Source organism: Malaclemys terrapin, chromosome 3 (assembly GCF_027887155.1).
Source record: "Malaclemys terrapin pileata isolate rMalTer1 chromosome 3, rMalTer1.hap1, whole genome shotgun sequence".
Lineage (NCBI taxonomy): Eukaryota > Metazoa > Chordata > Testudines > Emydidae > Malaclemys > Malaclemys terrapin.
In genome coordinates this window covers 33,239,361-33,254,404 of record NC_071507.1, presented here as the reverse complement: position 1 = coordinate 33,254,404, position 15,044 = coordinate 33,239,361, and the positions used below count along the sequence as shown (strand labels likewise).

Below are 15,044 nucleotides of genomic sequence, written 5' to 3'. Positions count from 1 at the left end.
TCGAAATAAAGGGCTCTTTAAATTGATTTCTGTACTCCACCCCGACGAGCGGAGTAGCGCCAAAATCGATTTTATCATTTCGAATTAGGGTTAGTGTGGCTGCAATTAGATGATATTGGCCTCCGGGAGCTATCCCACAGTGCACCATTGTGACCTCTCTGGACAGCAATCTGAACTCGGATGCACTGGCCAGGTAGACAGGAAAAGCCCCGCGAACTTTTGAATTTCATTTCCTGTTTGCCCAGCGTGGAGAGCACAGGTGACCACAGATAGATCATCAGCACAGGTAACCATGCAGGCCGATAATCGAAAAAGAGCACCAGCATGGACCGTACGGGAGGTACTGGATCTGATCGCTATATGGGGAGAGGATTCAGTGCTAGCAGAACTTTGTTCAAAAAGACGAAATGCAAAAACTTTTGAAAAAATCTCCAAGGGCATGATGGACAATAGGGACTCAGATCAGTGCCGCATGAAAGTCAAGGAGCTCAGACAAGCCTATCAAAAATAAAGGAGGCAAACGGTCGCTCCAGGTCAGAGCCGCGGACACGCCGCTTCTACGACGAGCTGCATGCAGTTCTAGGGGGGGCCGCCACCACTACCCCACCTCTGACCGTGGATTCCGAGGCGGGGATAATCTCATCAGCTACACCTGAGGATTCTGCGGACGGGGAAGAGGAGGAGGAGGAGGACGAGCTTGCAGAGAGCACCCAGCACTCCGTTCTCCCCAACAGCCAGGATCTTTTTCTCAGCCTGACTGAAGTACCCGCCCAACCCTCCCAACCCAGTATCCAAGACCACGACCCATGGAAGGGACCTCAGGTGAGTTTACCTTTTAAAATATAAAACTTGTTTTAAAAGCAAGGGTTTTTAATGATTACTTTGCCCTGAGGACTTGGGATGCATTCGCAGCCAGTACAGTTACTGGAAAAGTCTGTTAACATGTCTGGGGATGGAGCGGAAATCCTCCAGGGACATCTCCATGAAGCTCTTCTGGAGGTACTCCAAAAGCCTTGCCACAAGGTTTCTGGGCAGTGCAGCCTTATTCCGTCCTCCATGGTAGGACACTTGACCGCGCTATGCTTGCAGCAAGTAATCTGGTATCATTGCATGACAAAGCCTGGCAGCGTATGGTCCCGGTGTTTGCTGGCATTCAAGCAACATCCGTTCTTTATCTTGCTGTGTAATCCTCAGGAGAGTGATATCACTCATGGTAACCTGGTTGAAATACGGGAATTTAATTAAGGGGACAGAGGTGGCAGTTCCTACTGGGCTGTTTGCCTGTGGCTGAAAAGAAATCCTTCCCTGCAGTTAGCCAAGCGCGGAGGGCGGGGGGGGGGAATTGGCCCAGAGCTTTTCGCGTTTGGCTAGCAGGGATCTTCCCTGATGCCAGCCATGCGGTGGGGGGAGGGGTAAAGCAATCATCCCAGAGAATTCATGGCGGGGTGGGGGATATTAGTTTGGTTCCTGCAGGGATCTTCCCGGATACCAGCCACGCGGTGGGGGGAGGGATAAAGCGATCATCCAGAGAATTGGATGGGGGGGTGGTTAGTTTGTTTTCTGCTGCTGAATGTTAACAGGAAAACCGCAGCATTCAACGGGCTTTGCTTGGTATGTGGGAAAGGAGGGCGCAGAAGCCGAAAGACAATGGCTTAGCATGGCCGCATGCAAGCTGAATTCTGTTGCCCGGACCTGCATCTGTGATCTCTAGCAGCAAAGCCACAGGCACTCAATATTAAGAGGCAAAATGCGACCTTGCACAGAAATCACATGTGCTATGTAATGTGAATAGTGTTGGTCACCGTGAAAGAGTATAAGCATTGTTCTGCAAAATGTATCTTTTTAAAAAATTCTCTCCTTTTTTCCCTCCCTCCAGCAGCTGCAAATTCTTCAAGCCTCCCTCCTCCATCCCGAAGGCTATCACAGATAAGGCGTTGGAAAAAGAAGACGCGAGACGAGATGTTTGCAGAAATCATGGAATCCACCCGCAGTGACAGAGCTCATCTGAATGAGTGGAAGGACATGGTTTCAAAGTATAGGAAAGAAGCCAGTGAACGTGAGGACAGGAGGGACCAACGTGAGGACAGGAGGGACCAACGTGAGGACAGGAGAGATGCTCGAGATGAGAGGTGGCAGCAGGAAGATCAGTGGAGGCAGGATGCAACGCTGGGGATGCTGCATGAGCAAAGAGACATGCTCCGGCATCTGGTGGAGCTTCAGGAACGGCAGAGGGATAACAGAGTGCCACTACAGCCCCTGTATAACCCCCCTCCCCCCTCACCATGTTCCATAGCCTCCTCACTCAGACGTGTAAGAACGCGGGGGGGGGGGGGGGGAGGCTCCGTACACCTTCCCATTCCACCCCAGTGGACAGCCCAAGCAAAAGGCTGTCATTTTTTTAACCTTTTTTTAGTGGCCTTTTCCTTCCCGCCGATCCTCCTCCCAAACCCCACCCGGGTTCCCTCCCTCTTTTTATAATCTATTAATAAAGAATAAATGATTTTTAAATGATAGTGACTTTATTTGGTTTGAAAGCAAGCTGGGGGAAGGGGGAGGGTGGGTTCCTTGCAGAGAATGAGTCAATAAAGGGGGCAGGTTTTCATGAAGGAGAAACAAACAAATATTTCACACTGTAGCCTGGCCAGTCATGAAACTGGTTTTCAAAGCTTCTCTGATGCACAGCACTTCCTGGTGTGCTCTTCTAATCGCCCTGGTGTCTGGCTGCGCATAATCAGCAGCCAGGCGATTTAGCTCAGCCTCCCACCCCGCCATAAAGGTCTCGCCCTTACTTTCACAGAGATTATGGAGCACACATCAAGCAGAAATAACAATGGGGAGATTAGTTTAGCTGAGGTCTGAGCGAGTCAGTAACGATCGCCAGCGACCTTTTAAACGGCCAAATGCACATTCTACCACCATTCTGCACTTGCTCAGCCTGTAGTTGAACAGCTCCTGACTCCTGTCCAGGCTGCCTGTGTATGGCTTCATGAGCCATGGCATTAAGGGGTAGGCTGGGTCCCCAAGAATAACTATAGGCATTTCAACATCCCCAACAGTTATTTTCTGGTCCAGAAAGTAAGTCCCTTGCTGCAGCCCTTTAAACAGAGTAGTGTTCCTGAAGATGCGAGCGTCATGAACCCTTCCCAGCCAGCCCACGTTGATGTTGGTGAAACATCCCTTGTGATCTACAAGTGCTTGCAGCACCATTGAAAAGTACCCCTTGCGGTTTATGTACTGGGTACCTTGGTGCTCTGGTGCCAAGATAGGGATATGGGTTCCATCTATCGCCCCACCACAGTTAGGGAATCCCATTGCAGCAAAGCCATCCACTATGACCTGCACATTTCCCAGAGTCACTACCTTTCGTAGCAGCAGCTCAGTGATTGCTTTGGCTACTTGCATCACAGCAGCCCCCACAGTAGATTTGCCCACTCCAAATTGATTCCCGACTGACCGGTAGCTGTCTGGTGTTGCAAGCTTCCACAAGGCTATCGCCACGCGCTTCTCAACTGTGAGGGCTGCTCTCATCTTGGTATTCTGGCGTTTCAGGGCAGGGGACAGCAAGTCACAAAGTTCCATGAAAGTGCCCTTATGCATGCGAAAGTTCCACAGCCACTGGGAATCATCCGACACCTGCAACACTATGCAGTCCCACCAGTCTGTGCTTGTTTCCCTTGCCCAGAATCGGCGTTCCATGGATAGAACCTGCCCCATTAACAACATGATCTCCAAAGCACCGGGGCCCGCGGTTTGACAGAATTCTGTGTCCGTGTCCATGTCCATGTCCATGTCCTCATCACACTTGTCGCTGCGCTGCCGCTGCTGCTGCCTCCTCGCCTCGTTTTTCTGGTCCTGGCTCAGCATAAACTCCACAAGAACGCGCGAGGTGTTTACAATGTTCATGACTGCTGTCTTGAGCTGAGCGGGCTCCATGCTTGCCGTGGTATGGAGTCTGCAGTGTTCACCCAGGAAAAAAGGCGCGAAATGGTTGTCTGCCGTTCGTTGCTTTCATGCAGGGAGGGAGGGAGGGGTGAAGCTGTACCCAGAACCATCTGTGACAATGTTTTTTGTCCCATCAGGCACTGGGATCTCAACCCAGAATTCCAATGGGCGGGGGAGACTGTGGGAACTATGGGATAGCTATGGGATAGCTACCCACAGTGCAACTCTCCAGAAATCGACGCTAGCCCCGGAACATGGACGCACACTGCCGAATTAATGTGCTTAGTGTGGCCGCATACATTCGACTTTATACAATCTGTTTCCCAAATTTGAATTATATAAATTCGGATTAATCCCATAGTGTAGACATACCCTTACTCTGATTGTGTAGTACCTTACTCTGAGTAGTCCTTTCTGTGGGACTATTCATAGATAGGCTTGGCAGAATTCAATATTTATTTTTTTATAATTCCAATGGATAATGTTAATGTTTATTTTTAAGCTTTATTTTTAGATTTTTATCAATTTAAATTTTCACAATTGTGCAAAATGAAGGGAGGCTGGGAGGCAGGGTCAATATCACTCGTCAAAAGATACAAAGTAAATATCCTTAAATCATACTCTCATAATTTCTCAAGCAGCATGTTTCTTACTTTGTCTAGTTCTAAATTTTGATTATTATTGATGGACAATTTTTTCATCAGTTTGTGAGTGTATGGTGAAATCGATATTTACTGAAATTTACCAATCAAAATCTAATCCTTCCAAGTCTACCTATGGAATGTGGCACTACTCAACATGGATAAGGGTGGCAGAATCCTAGTTTTTAACCTATTTCTATGGAAGCACACTATGCCCACCAACCATTTTTGTTGACTTAACTTTTTTTGTGTGTGCTAAGGTCAGATTTTCCTACAATGATTACTCTTGCTAATAATAGAAATGCAGAAACTGTTAGCAGTATATGTAAAATGATTGCCCAGGCAAACTGCACACCCAGATAAATGGTTGTCACAATTTACTGTTTAGAAGAGTCCTTAAACAGAGAACATCACCACCAAAGACCACCACAGGGGGCCTTATTTAGGCTACTATCAACTACTATCTTAACTCTTGAGTGCTTGACTTTGCAACCTAAATAACTTTCTTTTAATGCAGATTTATGCGGATTCTGGGAGGGAGTTTGGGTTCGGGAAGGGGCTCAGGACTGGGGCCGGGGGTTAGTGGAGTGAAGCGGGCTAGAGCCGGGTTGCTCCACTTCCCCATGCTGCCAGTGAGTGCGGTGTTGCTGGGGAAGAGGTGAAATGGGGGCGGGCTGGTCACCGGGGCTGGTGCTGCCGCGTATGCAGCATGCAGCTGCCTAGGGCACCATGAAATTTGGGTCAATTTGGTGCCCCAAATTTCATGGTGCCCTACGCAGCTGCGTATGCTGCGTACGCCTAAGGACGGCCCTGAGCAAGAATAAATTATTTGGCACAGTATAAAGGTCCAGTTCTGTAAACACAAAATCAACTGACCATAGCAGTTTCTATCATGAGTAGTCTCATTACTATTAGTGGGACTACTCACAGTAGTAAGTACTACACTTGATAGAGTTTGTAAAATTGCAACTTAAGGCCCAAATTCGTAGTGTTAGGCAAAGGGGACTGCTTGTGGAGAGTTCATTACAGGATTGGGGCCCATGAGAGTAAAAAGGTGTGATATTTTATTCAGTTCTGCTCATATTCCTGTGAAATGAAATTATAGCAGAAGGCAAGTAAATCAATATTCTTCATTATCAAGGCCCATTTTGCTCAGCCTAGCAACCTGATCAATGATAGGGTAAGAAATAATCGCCTCTTGAATAAACAATTAAATATACTTGGAAAAACTGAGCTTTACAGTTGTCAATGGCATTTCTGTCTATTGCTGGTGATGTTCACCCTACTCAACAATGTCATCATTTGTGACACTGTCAGTGTGGGAATCTAGGGTCAGGGTCTATAAACCGTCCACACCCACTCATTTTCAGATTGCAGGGCTTGGCTGATGACGTTAGGTCTGCATTCTTTGAAAAAGAAGTCACAAAGGGGACATGAATGAGTCACACAAAATAGTGAGAGGAATGGAGAAGATAAATGATATAGAAGTCCCATTCACACTGGGTAGGTAGCAAGCTAAGAAACTGTGTTTCAACTCAGATCCAGCTGAACCAGTTTCTCACGTGACTTGGAAGGCCCGAGTGGATGACACTAAAGGCTTAGGCTATTTGAGCTTGTGTCAAATACAAAAACAAAGGATACACAAAGACAGATTACATGAAGAGACCTACCCTGCAGCCACTTTGCTCTTAGATCGCTCAATGGAGTTCCAGGCATTGAGTATCTGCACGTTCAGCCTTGAATTATGCTGTCAAAGACAACATATTTATATTGAACAACTAATATAGATAGTCTAAAGAGGAAGTTAGAACACTATTAGGAAACATACTGTTTGTTACAGCTTCTAATTTAAAGGGGGGAACAGACCTAGGTGGATTCTGTCCTGGCTTTCAACTTTCCTAAAAGAAAGTTTTCCTACTAATGCATTTTTAAGTATTCAGAAAGGTCTTTTTATTTATTTTGCCTTTCTTCTGGCGTGAAGTTTATTTAGAAAGCTAAAACAAAAGTTTAGAAAATATTTTTAAAATGTGTTCTACCTAACCTTTGTCTTATGTTTCCAATGGTATTGCTTTTATATTCTGGGAAACCAATGATATTTAAAAATTAAAACTAGCTTTTCTGTTGAGATTAAGGGTCATACCCACTACCTTTGAAATACCTTTTGGTACTAACTTCTGTATGTTTCCACAAGCTTGGTAACATTCAGATTTTCTAAGATGGCATTTTTGAATTTAAAAGGAAAGGAAGTAGAGATACTTCAGCAACAAAAGAAGTGTGCTCCAAATTTCTTAGAATCAAAGTGCACAAATACATTGCTGCTGTATACATCCCACAACTAAAGACAACAGCTAGTTGATGTATGCATAACAAATAGTATATTTAATATCTTTAACCATTTTTTTTTGTTCTTGAATTGTCTCAGAACATACCAGGATTTCTATGGATATTGTGTTTATAAAATAATTTGAAAAAAAATGCACTGGATTTGCAGAAAGCTAATTGAATATTATTTTTCATTATTTATTATTGTTTGCTCAAAAAGTAAAAACAAAATGGAACTTAGGTGTGATACGTTGCAGGTGTTTGTACAGAAACTAAGGGTCTGTCTACACTATGAAATTAAGTCGATTTTATAGAAGTTGATTTTTAGAAATCGATTTTATACAGTCGATTGCGTATGTCCCCACTTAGCGCATTAAGTCAGCGAAGTGTGTCCTCACTACCATGGCTAACATCGACTTACAGAGTGGTGCACTGTGGGTAGCTATCCCACAGTTCCCGCAGTCTCCGCTGCCCATTGGAATTCTGGGTTAAGCTCCCAATGCCTGATGGGGCAAAAACATTGTTGCGGGTGGTTTTGGGTACATGTCATCAGTCGCCCCTCCCTCCGTGAAAGCAACAGCAGACAATCATTTCGCGCCTTTTTTCCTGGGTTACCCATGCAGACGCCATACCATGGCAAGCATGGAGCCTGCTCAGCTCACCGTCACCGCTGCTGTTGTGGGCAAGTCTACTGTGGGGGCTGCTGTGATCCAAGTAGCCAATGCAATCATTGATGTTCTGTTATCAAGGGTAGTGACTCTGGGAAATGTGCGGGCCTTTTTAGATTTTAGATGCATCATATTCCCGCCCTTTGTCACTGGTGAAGAAGTCTTGCAGCCATACATTCCAGTACAGTCGGTGCTGTAACACCCCATAGCACTTCTGTGCTTGACACATGTAACAGCTCCAGGGCTCTTGCTCTTTTGCCTTGGCCGAGGTACCTTGCAGTACCAGGAACTCCAAGCATTGGACACAGGAACACCTGCAGCAGCTGGCATTGCTACGCAGCAGCAGCTCGTGCAGGTAGGACTGGTACCTGTCCTCGTCGTACATGTAGAAGAGCTCCAGGAATCAGGGCCGGATTAACTTTTTGTGGGCCCAGCACCAAACTTATTTGTGGGCCCCCCTGGGGAATGATTGTAAAAGGGGCCGGGGGTAAAAGCACAGTGGGGCGGGAGCTAAGGTTGGTCTCTGGAGCAAGGGCGGGGTCAGGGGTAAACTGCAAGTGCAGCAGGGCTGGGGAGGGGGTAAACAGGATCCCTCCGCCCTTGCCCACATAGAGCGGGTACCTACCTAGTTCTAGCCCATTCTCTTTGTCTCTCTCTGCACTAAGCTGCCCCTTCTCCCACAGCAGCAGGACAGGTTCTCTTCCAGCCCTCTGGGGTGGGAGGAGTGGAGGCTAATGTGGTTACTCCTATAACCGGACATTTAGTTTCCAGTCAGCACTGCTAACTGGACATTCAGGTCCCGTTTTCTACTGGACTTTCCAGTCTAAAACTGGATACCTGTCAACAGGGCTGCCAGAAAAGTCGGGGGGGGGGCAAGCAATAATTTTTAAAAGTAAGAGGGCTAAGCCTTAAGGGGGGGGCAAGTGGTGGTGGGGGGGTAGGAAGTGGAGAGGAGCTAGTGGGCAGGGCCATGTCTGCTGTACTGCCCAGGTAGGTTGGAGACTGTGGGGATCAGCTGACACAGTATCCAGGACTGGTGCAAGGATATTTTGCACCCTAGGCAAAACTTCCACCTTGCGCCCCCTCCCCCCCCCTCCAGAGCATCGCTTATTATAAATTTTCAAAAATGAATACAGTGGAGTCACATCTTACGCGGGGGTTAGGTTCTAAGGTCAGCACGTAAGAGAAAAATCGCGTATAGTGAAAATTACCATAAACTACAGTATACATAGTATACACTGTATACACTAGAACAGGGGTTCTCAACCTACAGCACGCGTGTCACCGAGCTGATTTTTTTTTTAATGGCAGGCTGGATCCCAGCCACCGCTGAGCCTACTGCTGGCCTGGGGTTCCGTTCACTCAGCTGCCAGCCAGGGTCCCAGCCGGCGACTCCGCTAAGCCTCCTGCCATTCACTCAGGCCGGCAGCAGGCTCAGTGGGGCCGGTGGCCGAGACCCTGGCTGGCAAGGGGCCGGCAGCCAGAACCCCAGATCGTCAGCGGGCTGAGCAGGGCCGGCGGCTGGTCTGGGGTTCCGTCTGCTGGCTCTTGCCAGCCGGGATCTCGGACGCCGGATCCGCTCAGCCTCCTGGCAGCCTGGGTGAATGGAACCCCAGGCCGCCAGGAGGCTGAGCCGATCCGGCGTCCAGGACCCTGACTGGCAAGGGGCCAGCACACGGAACTCCAGACTGGCAGTGGGCTGAGCGGGGCCAGTGGCTGGGACCTCAGCCTCCTGCCGGCCTGGGTGAACGGAACCCCAGACCATTCACCGAGGCGCGCAGGAGGCTGAGTGGAGTTGGCTGGGACCCCAGCAGGCTGAGCGGGGCTGGCAGCTGGGAGCCCGGCTGCCAGGAGTTGGCCCACTGCTGGCCCTGCTCAGCCTGCTGCCGGCTGAGTGAACAGAACCCCAGGTCGGCAGCAAGCTCAGCGGCGGCCAGGACCCACAGCCTGCCATTAAAAAAAATTGGCTTGCATGGGAAGGGTAGGGGGTGCAACGGGAGGAGGACGGGGAGGAAGATCTGGGAAAAGGGGGCAGCCTGTAAAAAAATCGCTTCCTTCCTGAGAAGCAGACTCACCCTGCCCGGGGTCCAGGTGGCATGGCTGCTGCTCCCTCCCCCCCAAACAGCTTATCTGAACCAGAGAGAGAGAGTGAGAGGAGGAGGGACAAGGACACAACACGGTGGGGAAGAGGCTGGGGGAGGGGGAGGCCAGGGAGGTTTGCTGCCGGCTGCCCTGCAACAGCAGGACAGAGCCCCAGGCACAGCAGCACCAACCTTCCTGGAGAAGAGAGGCTGGGCTGGGGCCCTTTGGAGCGTGGGCCCAGCGCCAGTGGCGCCACTGGCGCCATTGTAAATCCGGTATTGCCAGGAATCGATCCCTACAAGTCTGACAAAGACTCCCCTCAAACAGCGGGTGGAGTGTGGCTGGGTTTTTTCTCCCGCACGATAAACAACTGTCTTCAGGGCTCTTGTTGTTGTTTGTGACTTTGAAAAGCATTTGCTCTCTGCTCTGGTCCTCCTTCACCCGCTCCTTGCTGTTGTTGCAGAAATTAGTCTTTAGTCGCTTGGCCGGGGGTTCTGTGAACGTCTTCCCTGCCTGGTTCCTAGCAACCTCCAGGGCATAGTATACAACTCATTGATAGACCAGCTTATTAAACGTGGAGTGGTTGAAATGCTGCCTAAACACCATCAGACCCACCAGCTTGTTTGCTGAAACCTCGGAGAACTTCCTGTCCCCAAACCATTGCACCCAGCGCATTCTGGAGATTGCCTGACGTTTGGATGTGATTCTGTAGGAGACGATGATTGCAGGCCACCAGGAGAAGCCCTTGATCTTCCCCCACACAAGCTCCCCAATTCCAAAATCTTTCCCATCCTGGTATTCCACCACTTCCCCTGCAACTCTGCTCTCCTGCTCCCCAGCAATGAGCTCTGGAGATCCGTTCTGGTCCTCCTGGGTGCTGCTGGCAGACGTGGTACTGCTGCTCTGGGAGGACTCCTTGGAATCCTCTTCAGTGAGGTCGATCAGGGGCACCTGGACAGACATGGCCATCCTCCTCTTAGAGCACCGAATGGGAGCCAGAGACTCCAGGTCATTCTCTTCTTTAAGTTTCATCTCATGGAGATTCAGTCCTGCCTGGAATATCATGCGAGCTGGAGGCTTCTGCCTCAGGCTGCTCTCCCAGCCAGCAGCACCACATGGTCGCACTTACCCCATGCTCCCATGGCTCATGAAGCCTGGACAGTAGTAAGGAGCAGTTCAACTATAGGCTAAGCAAGTGCAGAATGGTGGTAGAATGTGCCTTTGGACGTTTAAAAGGTCACTGGTGCTGTTTGCTGACTAGGTCAGACCTCAGCGCAACCAACATTCTCATTGTTATTGCTGCTTGCTGTGCGCTCCATAATATCTGTGAGAGCAAGGGGGGAGACATTTATGGCGGGGTGGGAGGTTGTGGCAAATCGCCTGGCGTCTGATTTTGATCAGCCAGACACCAGGGCAATTAGAAGAGCACAGCAAGGCACACTGCGCATCAGAGAGGCTTTGAAAACCAGTTTCATGACTGACCAGGCTTCAGTGTGACAACTGTGTGTGTTTCTCTTGATGCAAACCCACCCCCTTTGTTGATTTTAATTCCCTGTAAGCCAACCACCCTCCCCCCTTTGAAATAAAGTAACTATTGTTTTGAAACCATGCATTCTTTCTTTAATTAATTAATTTTAAAAAATGAGATAACGGACAAGGTAGCCTGGGTGGGGTGGTGGAAGAGGGAAGGACAAGGCCATATTGCTTATTGTAGCCACACTAAAAATCAAACTGTTTGAATGACAGCCTTCTGTTGCTTGGGCCATCCTCTGCAGTGGAGTGGCTGGGGGCCCGAAGCCTCCCCCCTTGCGTTCTTGGGTGTCTGGGTGAGGAGGCTATGGAACATGGGGAGGAGGGTAAGCAGTTATACAGTGGATGCAGTGGGGGTCTGTGCTCTTGTTGGCTTTCCTGCAGCTCCAATAGACGCTTCATCATGTCCATTTGTTCCCCCATTGGCCTCAGCATCATGTCCTGCCTCCACTCTTCGTGCTCACTTAATTTTTTCCTGGCCTCTGCCACTGAATGCCTCCATGCATTAAGCTGTACCCTATCAGTGTGGGAGTACTGCATGAGCTCGGAAAATATGTCATCGCGAGTGCATTTTTTTCGCCTTCTAATCTGCAATAACCTCAGGGACGAAGATGATGGGGGAACGTAGAAACATTCTACGCTCTACGATTCTGGGGGGACTGCATGGTCACCTGTGCTGCTGAGTGCTGGTGAGTTTGCCACGCTGACCAAACAGGAAATGAAATTCAAAAGTTCCCAGGGCTTTTCCTGTGTACCTGGCTAGTGCATGGGAGTTCAAAGTGCTGTCCAGAGCAGTCACAATGGAGCACTCTGGGATAGCTCCCGGAGGCCAATACTGTCGATTTGCATCTGCACTACCCGAAATTCGACCCAGCAAGGTCGATTTTAGCACTACTCCCCTTGTCGGGGAGGAGTACAGAAGTTGATTTTTTAAGAGCCCTTTAGGTCGACAGAACAGGGTTGGTTGTGTGGACGCAATCATTTTTAAATCAACCTAACGCGGCTACATTTGACCTAACCCCATATTGTAGACCAGGGCTCAGGTTCTAGTAAGGGGACAGCATATCCTGGACTCTCCAGAATTATCAAATATTCACAAAGACATGCTACTTGTGATCACCCCAGAAGTATTTTATCATTTAACACAAGTTATATTCAGTTCCTTATCCTCTAAGGAGCACTGAAAAAATGGAGGGGAAAGCATGAAAGATGAGGTAGGAATTTGCCCCAAAACTGAGGTTTCTGGCAGAGAGTGACATGTCATGGGCTCTTCAGAATCAACTAACAGTCACAGGGCTGTGTCATTGTAGTGGCCCAAGAGATATTTTCTCATTTTACAAGTCAAACCCAATTCCTTATTCAAGGAGTTGTGGCAAAATGGAAAGGGTGAGGGGAGAGGGGAGGACAAGACATGGCACAATTTGGTGCAGAAATTAAACCTCAGGTTTGGGAGTGGCATGTCTCAGGTTCTTCAGAAATGCTGAATGGTTGCCGATATGAATCACTGGGGGTGAAAATTTGTCTTTGACACATCCTCAAATCTCAATTACTTATTCAAAGTAAGAGACATTTACATTGTGCGGATCAGAGGCTTTGCTTGTGTCTCAGAAAAGTGTATTCTTAAAAACAGTCCTATTGCAATACAAAGTTTTACTTGTTTTTTTTAAGTCAGCCTCTGAATAAGGAACAAAGAACCAACTTCAGCCTCATAAGATTGGGAGCTGTGTTATTCATATTCCTCATACCGAAAAATAACAATGGTTTAAACAAAACCTGGGTCCCAATCCTGCAAGATTTATTACAAATGCTTAACTTTAAGAAAATCTGAAATTAAAAGAATTATTTACATGCTTAAAATTAAGTACATGCAAATCAGAGATGTCTCTCAATTTAATAAAATCACCAGAAACATGTCATGCATAGTGTAAATATTCTCACTCTGCAATATGGCAACAGCCCATTAAATAGAAAAATCAGTTTATTATATTAGTGTATATTTCTCTAAACAAAAGCTCGCTGTTGTAATGGTTATTTTTGTTTCTGATATTTATACAGCAAAGATTTTTAAACCTACTAAAACTTCCTAAATAAAGTTAAAAAACCCTTCCTAAATCAATAGTTTTAGAAAAAGTTATTCTGCTATAGCTAAACTGGGGCTTGGGTTACACTTAAAAATTAGATTATGATAGCTACATCAGTCTGGGCTGTAAAAAAAACCCACACCCCTGACCAACATAGCTATTCCAACCTAACCCCCAGTGTAGACACAGCTATGCTGATGGGAGAATGCTTCTGTTGACACAGCTAACTTGGGGTATGTCTACACTACAGCAGCACAGCTGTGATACTGCAGCTGGGCATAGACACTTTCTACATTGATGGATAGATTTTTTCCCCATTGATGTAGTTAATTGACCTCTCTGAAAAGCAGTAGCTGGTCAATGGAAGAAATCTTCTATCAACCTAACTGTGTCTCCAGTGGAGGCTATGTTGCATAAGGCATCAAATTTTTCACAGCCCTGAGCAATGCAGCCAGGTTGACCTAAGTTTTAGGTGTAAACCATGCCTTTGTTTGAGCAGGTTGTGTTACTATGTGGACAGAAAACCCTTCCACTGGTGTATGCTGCGTGTATGCTATAAGGCAGAGGTAGACAACCTATGGCACGCGTGAGCTGATTTTCAGTGGCACTCACACTGCCCAGGTCCTGGCCACCGGTCCGGGGGGGGCTCCGCATTTTAATTTAATTTTAAATTAAAACATTTGAAAAACCTTATTTACTTTACATACAATAGTTTAGTTATATATTATTAGTTATATATTATAGACTTATAGAAAGAGACCTTCTAATAAAGTTTAAAATGTATTACTGGCACGCGAAACCTTAAATTAGAGTGAATAAATGAAGACTCGGCACACCACTTCTGAAAGTGCTATAGGGTTATACACCGCTACCTCGATATAACGTGACTCGATATTACACGAATTTGGATATAATGCGGTAAAGCAGCGCTCCGGGGGGGGGGGGGGCGCGCAGGGCTGCGCGCTCCGGTGGATCAAAGCAAGTTCGATATAATGTGGTTTCACCTATAACGCAGTAAGATTTTTTGGCTCCTGAGGACAGCGTTATATTGAGGTAGAGGTAGATTGGCATAGCTACAATGACATACCTACGCCAACACACAAACAGCCCAATACAACAATTGGGATATCTGGGAATCTGAGATGAGCTTAAAAAATTAGATCATAGGTATCAGGAACAAGAAAGGGGCATGTTTATTCCACTAGCAAAGGGGTCATAGAAAAGTGAGTGACAACCTACGTTCCCACGCCTCAAAACCAACAGAAGGCAGCGATCGCTCCAGGATGAGTAACAGTTTCTTCTTGTCGTGGAGAGCAAAACCTCCTAGTGCAGGTCATGTCCTGTTTTCATTCATGACGTTCCCCATTTCCTCCATCATCCTTTCCCTCCCCTTTCTATGCACCTTGCCCTCCTCTCCTCTCGCTTTCCCTTGCCGCTACTCGCCCTGTAGATCCCTCCTCTTTCCAACCCACTCCGCCCTCGGTCATTGTATTGACACGTACTCAGCTTGCCAGGAGCCATCAGACCCCGCTACCTGTTTCCAGGCCAAGCCCCTCAGGGCCAGGATGTCCCGTCCCATGGATCCCCACTGCTGCCCCCTCAATGCCCTTCTTCCCAGTGCCCTCCTGCCTTGCTCCGCTCCCCCGGAGATGAGCCCTCGCCCTCGCCCTCGCCCTCTCCCTCTCCCTCTCCCCCTCCCCATTGTCTCCTTGCTTCACCCCGCCCCGGAAGAGCTATATATGGTCGCCGGCCCCGGGGCGCCCCAGGTGAGGCACCGA

General features: G+C 47.9%; 1 pseudogene; it reads right to left on the bottom strand.

The window, feature by feature from the left end:
• Positions 1-7,685: 7,685 nt before the first annotated feature.
• LOC128833770 (DNA (cytosine-5)-methyltransferase 3B-like) lies at positions 7,686-12,490 on the bottom strand (annotated as a pseudogene).
• Positions 12,491-15,044: the final 2,554 nt, after the last annotated feature.